The 7430-nt window shown below is 43.3% G+C and overlaps 1 long non-coding RNA gene across 1 annotated transcript; it reads left to right on the top strand.

The window, feature by feature from the left end:
- The first annotated feature begins 176 nt into the window (after positions 1–176).
- LOC128193483 (uncharacterized) lies at positions 177–2617 on the top strand. The gene is made up of 2 exons (XR_008244730.1): positions 177–552; positions 2333–2617. It is a non-coding gene; the product is annotated as an uncharacterized LOC128193483 (long non-coding RNA).
- Positions 2618–7430: the final 4813 nt, after the last annotated feature.

A 7430-nucleotide genomic window follows, 5' to 3' on the forward strand; every position in this document is an offset into this window, starting at 1 on the left:
GTCAAAACAAACAACTTAGAGGAAGAGATGTCAGACTTGTCAAAGTTATCTGGAGCAGTGGAACGGGCGACTCTACCTGGGAGTTCGAGGACGAGATGAGAGAAGCTTACCCCCACTTATTCTGTTAAGCCTAATTTTCGAGGACGAAAATTTTGTTGTTGGGGAGAATGTAAGGACCGTGCAAAGTGGGGAGGGGTGGCTGCACGTTAGAAGTGGAGAGGGACGGCTGGGTGGAGTAGGTAGCAGACATGGTGGTGGGTCTTCCCACTTTGAAAGTGCTCCAGCCACCAAAACACCATCATCTCCATCCAGTTATTGGGCTTGGCACTAGGAAGGGAAAGGAGTGGCTGGGAGTGCAGGGTTTTCCACTTAATAGGGAGAACCGTGGGTTTGAAGAAGGATTGGAAGAGTTGCTGCAAATTTTGGAGAGAAGAAACAGAGAGCTTGCTGTACGTACGGGAGAAGGAGAAGAAGAAGCTTGCTGCATCCAGTGGTGAGGCAGAGAACGTTTGGAATTTCTGCATTCAAGTTTGGCTAGGAGGTCTTCAAGAGGTAAGGGGAGTTGGATTTTCTGGATGTTGATAGTGGTTGCATGAGTAGGATGCTGGAAAATTGTGGTTGTATGTATGGTTGGATTGAAATTGAGGTGTTGATCCATGTATGTAATCTTGTATGCTTTGGAATTGAAGGAAATTGGAATTTTTTAGCTTTTTAGTCATTTGGAGAGGAAGTGAGGTGGTGATTTTGAGCATTTGGGGTCTAGAGTGTTATTGAGCCTTTGGAACAGTTTCACCCACTGTATTATGACTTGTTAGAATCATCAAATTGATCAAAATAGGTGTAAAGTGGTAGAATTGAATTTTGAGTATCAAAGTTATGAAAATTGGTGTTTATGGTTAAATTTTAGTATGAATCCCTTAAGAATTGAATGAGGAACGGTTATAATCAATTAGGTAAGTCCAATCTAGTATAAAACATGAATTTAGAGTGTTAGAAGTTAATAAAAGGGTTGAAAATGGCAAGAGAGGTTCTGACCTCAAATCTGCAGAATTCTGCATTCTGCAGAATTCCGCATTCTGCATCAGGTCACGCCCGGGCGCCCCACTGTCGCGCCCAGGCGCGAGTGGCACTGGAAATGCCGCGCCCAGCATGTCGCGCCCGAGCGCGAGATGCTGCGGAGCGCGTTCGTCCGAGCCAAATTGGACGTTCGTCCAATTTGCTCGACCAAGCGTTCGGCCTTAAGTTTCTGTGAGCGTTCGTCCAGGAGTGTTCGTCCACGTTCGTCCAAAGTGAGCGTTCGTCCGTAGCGTTTGTCCGTGTTCGTCCAGTTTGAGCGTTCGTCCGCTTTCGTCCAGTTTGAGCGTTCGTCCGTGTTCGTTCTGTTTGAGCGTTCGTCCAGTTTGAGCGTTCGTCCGTGTTCGTTCTGTTTGAGCGTTCGTCCGTGTTCGTCCAGTTTGAGCGTTCGTCCGCTTTCGTCCAGAGTGAGCGTTCGTCCGCGTTCGTCCAGTGAGTGAGCGTTCGTCCGAATAGGTCAGCGTTCGTCCAAACAGTGAGTGAGCGTTCGTCCAATAGTGTCCAGTGAATAGTGCTCGTCCAAATAGTATTTTACAAATATGTTGAATTTTAAGTTCCTTTGCTTTTGGATTGAATTATGTACCAATGTTTGGAATATTATCTATGACATGAAATATGTGAATGTATGAAATATGTCGGATTTGTTGTGTTAATATGGCGGTATCTGATTATTCATAATTGTGGTTAAGTTTCAAAGTAACAATATGATTCATGGACGTAATTCCATGATCCTCAAGGAGAGGATACATGGTGGTGTTTTGGGGTTGTATAGAATGATTACATGGTAGCTCAGTTTTGGGGGTCATCCTGAAACTCCAATGGTCTTTCTTCTCATGTAGAGAGGATTGAACATGTGGTGAGGAGTAGCAGGAGGTCCTAGTCTTGGATGCTTCCATATGATCCAAGGTGAGTGATAACGGATTAACCTCGTGATTGTGGCCGGGCGGGAGTGCCCAAAGTTTCACCAGGCGGGAGTGCCAGAGCGGGAGTGCTCAAGTTCCATAAAGCCACCACGAGTGCAAGACCCGCCATAGCTCGGTAATCATTCTGGTCCGGACGAGTCGGGATATAAAGTAACAAGTCGGGGTTTAATGTAACAAGTCTTGTGATATTGAATTACCATGTATGATTGACTTTTGTATATCACGTTAAATTGTATAACATGCTTTTTATATCTAGCTCACCCTTGCATTGTTTGTGTTGTGTGCTGTTTGGGTATGATTTCTTTGGCGATGATCATCCACTTGGATGAGAGCAGATGGTGATGAGGATACTTTGGAAGCAGCTCTTGATGGGGACAGCAGTGCTGCCGCTTAGTTTAGCTAGTTTCTCTTCGTGGTTCCTAATGTTTGGAATAAACTCGTGTGTATTCTAAGTTTAAATTCTCTCTGTTTTTCATGGAGACATTCCATTTACTCTTGTTGTAATTTCCGCACTATTCTGAGGATGACTGTAATCCTTAAAATTACTCTTGACTGCTTTCTCATATTATGTATGATGACGTCTTATTTATATATGCATGATGTATATTTTTGGGACGTTACATTAGTGGTATCAGAGCAGTTTCTTCCTTAGAAACCTGTAGGTTATGAGTGTGCTTCGTTTGTGATTGCGTACTCTAGTCTCGTATAAGAAGTTGTGTTAGCTTGAATCAATCTAATGGTTTTTCTCTCTGTGTGGGCAGAAGATGGCACCCACGTCTCCACATCGTTCTCCTCCGCGAGTCGATCAACTTGGCTCTAATCAGATGCTGAATGAGGTGCTTCAGACGTTGCAACAGCAGAATGCTGATTTGGTTCAACAGAATACCTATGCATTGCAAAATCTTGAAGCCGCAAGGGTATCAGCTGAGAACGCGAGAGTGTCTTCCGAGAACACTCAGAGGGAGTTGATGGAATTTATGACTAATGCTAGGACTCCTCCGAGTGTTTCTTCAGTTGTGATTCCTGCACAAGAGTGGAGCTTAGAGAGCTTTCTGCAACATCGCCCTGCGAGATTCACTGGTAAGTGTAGCCCTGATGAAGCCGATCACTGGTTTGGGGACATGGAGCGTCCAAAGGTACTCCCGGGTTGACGAACGTCCACTTACACTACGGATTTTTTGGGCTGAGCATTGGATTTCTAGGAATCATCTCTCTGGCACATTCATTCTTGGAGTTGTCTGCCACGGGTGTTCACCTGAAGCTGCTGCCATTGGAACCCTGCGAAGTGGTCTTCTACACCATCCAAGAGAGGGAACATTCTTGGGAACATGGGAAACCCATTATCTTGGGCCTTTCTTCATTGGGAGGGGAAGCTTGGACCACACTAACATGCTGAGGAGGAGGGCAGTAGGGAAGAGAAAGGGAAGACTTAGCAAAACGGGAGGGGGACTCCGGTTTTTCATTTTTTTCTGAGATTTGCTCTCGAAGGCCACTACCAACACAAAAGAGTCCACCACCTATCCGCACCCAGATCACCTTCATCCATATACACCGGCCACCATAGTTATGCACCCTTTCCACCTATTGTCCGACTATCGCCCATCACCATACCCAACATCTTAACCTCACAGCCAACGTCCATATCTCCATTCGCACCAGAGAGAGGAAGCCAAAGATTCAGAAGGGACACGGCAGCAAAGAGGGAGGGAACAACTCGTTGAAAAAGGAAATTAATCAAAGAGAGGAAGGAAAAGTCGGACGCGCGAGGCAGGCAAAGAGTGAACCAAGCTTCAAGAGGTAAGTAATGCCTTCCCCCATGTTTCACTGAGTTTGGTTAATTGACCTTGAACATGCCCCTGTTGTGTTGTTGCTACGTTCGCGTGTGATTGTCGTCTGTTGTGTTGTTGCTACGTTTGCGTGTGATTGTCGTTGCATATATGCTTTGCTCTGTGGATGTTTGTATGGTTTGATTATTACCAGACACCACCGTCACCCTCCCCACATTCGCTGAATCATCATCCATCATAACCTCATGACCACGGTCCATCATCTTCATCCCTTTCCTCTTCATTTTCATCTCCAACGCCTTATACCACGGCCTAACCTCAAACCCCTTGACTCCTCTCACCCGTAACCATCCCAGCCACTATTCCTTTTTCACTCCAAGTTCCTCACCTCAAACACCCATCCTCCATATTCCTCACGGCCTTTCAAACATCCATCTCATCTCCGAGACCCGGCACTATCATCTTCATCCTCATCCTCCTCTTCGAACCCCATCTATCATCATTTTTTTCACCTCTCTGTAATCACCATATTGTAGCCAAGGCACAACACCCATCTTCAACCTACCATTCCCAGCAGCCCAAACCCAAAAACGGAAAATAGATAAAGGAGAATAAGAGAGCCCATCAGTGGCGGTCATTTAGGCAGTGACGCGGCGGCCATTATCATCACAGTGGCTAGTCTGGTTCGCGGTGGTTGATTCGGAGAAGTCTGGCGCGGCAACCAGTGGGGTACGTGGCGGCGGCTCCCAGGGCTGACGGCGTCACGATCAGGAACTGATCCGGTGACATTCAGAGTTCGCCGCCGACGCCAAGGTCGCGGGGGTGAACGGCGGCCAGTTTGGCAAACGCGACGCAGAGCAGATCGAGGGTGGCTGGGTTTCGATGGTGGCTGGGTCGCGGTGGCTGGGTCGCGGTGGCTGGTGTAGCGGCACGACGGCTCGACGGCGATGCACAGTGGCACGGGTGAACTGGCCACGGACTGACGGTGGCACGCGGTGACTGGTCCGGCGGAGGCAGCGGTATGTGCAGAAATGAAGACTCTCGGTTGGAAGAAGAAGGATATGTATCTGAATTGGGGAAATGAGAAATGGGAGGAGATGTTGAAAACCCTAGGAGATTCTGAACTGGGTATGCAGATACTGCTAAAGCCCACGCAAAAAAAAAAAAGAGAGTTCTAACCTCTTTTCTTCACACCCACTTTTGTTCTGCACCCCCGTTTCGCATTTTGGGCACCCCCATGTGTTTTGTTTTTATCATTTCTATTGTTATTATTTGTTTTATTGTTTTTATTTTATTTTATTTTATTTTTTTATTCTAGGTATCTATTTGTTTTAAAAATAAAAATCACAAAAAATATGTTTTAAAGGTTAAGCACACGTGTGATCGTTCGCATCGTCCTTGTGCTGAAACCTTTTTTCTCTTTCTTATATAAAATTACCAAAATACGTTTTAAAGGTTAAGCACACGTGTGATCGCTCGCATCGTCCTTGTGCTGAAACCTTTTTCTCTTTCTTAAATAAAACTACAAAAAAATACGTTTTGAAGGTTAAGCACACGTGTGATCGCTCGCATCGTCCTTGTGCTGAAACCTTTTTTCTCTTTCTTATATAAAATTACCAAAATACGTTTTAAAGGTTAAGCACACGTGTGATCGCTCGCATCGTCCTTGTGCTGAAACCTTTTTCTCTTTCTTAAATAAAATTACAAAAAATACGTTTTGAAGGTTAAGCACACGTGTGATCGCTCGCATCGTCCTTGTGCTGAAACTTTTTTCTCTTTCTTATATAAAATTACCAAAATACGTTTTAAAGGTTAAGCACACGTGTGATCGCTCGCATCGTCCTTGTGCCGAAACCTTTTCCTCTTTCTTAAATAAAACTACAAAAAAAATACGTTTTAAAGGTTAAGCACACGTGTGATCGCTCGCATCGTCCTTGTGCTAAAAACCTTTTTTCTCTCTCTTAAATATAAAAATTACAAAAATACGTTTTAAAGGTTAAGCACACGTGTGATCGCTCGCATCGTTCTTGTGCTAAGAACCTTTTATCTTTCTTAAATAAAAATACCAAAACATGTAAAATCTTCAAAAACCAAAAACATCAACAATTTCGAACACCAAACAATGTTGCCTTGCCAGAACTACGTGATCCTTGATTCTCCATCAAGAGTGGAGATACGTAGGAGCAAGGCTAGTCCTTGTCAGGTTCACTTCCCAAAAATCCAAAATCATTTCAAAACAAATTTTCAAACAATTTCCAAACAAATTTCTCAAACAGTTTCAAAAAGAACTACGTAACCCTGATTTCTCATTTTGAATGAGAATACGTAGGAGCAAGGTCAATCCTTGTCGGGCCCGAAAAACTAAAAAATATATTTTGTTTGATTTAGAATTTTATTTTAGGGACTAGTTAAACATTTTGAAAACCACATCATATTCGTGCATTTAGTTAAAGGTACTGCCTTCGGGCAGGCGTTGTAGGGTGCTAATACCTTCCCTACACGTAACCGACTCCCGAACCCAAAATCTGGTTTTCGTGGACCGTGTCTTATTATCTTATGGTTTTTCCGTAGTTTTCCAGAATAAACTATGGTGGCGACTCCAAATCTCTTTTCCAAACCCGTTTCTTTTTGGATCGTCGTCCCGTCGCGATTCCGGTTGCGACAAAATGATGTATGAAACCTTATTATTAAAAGCATTTTTTATCTAAATAATAAACTCATGTACTCATAAAAGTAAAACAAATTAAACTAAACAAATATTAGGGAAAAAATTTCTTCATTAATTAAAATATATGTATATGTTTTTAAATATTAGATTTCTTGCTTCCATCAGGTTTCTATTAAACCTTCCAAACATGTTTCTATTATATGATGGCAACCTCCTTAGTTAGGTTGGGCCAAAGCTAGAAGAAAATTTTATGGTGAAGAGGGAAGGGTGAGTGTTTGCGGAAGTTGGTGGAAATAAGCAAAGTGTTTCATGGTTTTGGTGCTATTATGGATGATGAAGGTGGTGTTTATGATGCTCTAAGAGAGGATAGGCCAACTCTTGTAGGAAGGTAGCTATAGAAGGCTACTTGGGTTTCTCTAACCTAGGGTGACCCTACAAGAGTATTATGGCACAAAAATGGTAACATAACTTTACTCTATTTCCAAGATAATTACATGAAGATGATACACCTCTATTTATAGGCTAAGGTGTCTCCAAAGGGGCAAAAACTTAGACCTAAAAGAGCCATCTTGGCTAGCTTGGAGAGCACAGAGAAATCCTCTCCATTAGGAGAAGGACAAATGGCATAAATCCTCTTTAATGAGAGGGGGACATGTGGCCACTACTTATAGAGAATCATCTTCATTCCTAGAGTGACATGTGACCACTAATTAAGAAGAAAAATTCTCCAAAGGGAGGGTGACACATGGCATGGACAACCCATCCCTCCTTGTCCATCAAGTTAGATGAAACTTTGATCAGCCCAAAATCACATCCAACTTTGGTCAACATTGGATCTTGGCCCTTTGGTGACTCAATGGTCAAAACCCTATTCTACTTAGCCCAAAATACATCCTACATTACTAGATTTATAATACAAATCCCTAATAAATTGTAGACTACTTGGCCCAAATTACTAGACCCAAAATTATTCTTACT

Source organism: Vigna angularis, chromosome 8 (genome assembly GCF_016808095.1).
Source record: "Vigna angularis cultivar LongXiaoDou No.4 chromosome 8, ASM1680809v1, whole genome shotgun sequence".
Classification (NCBI taxonomy): Eukaryota; Viridiplantae; Streptophyta; class Magnoliopsida; order Fabales; family Fabaceae; genus Vigna; species Vigna angularis.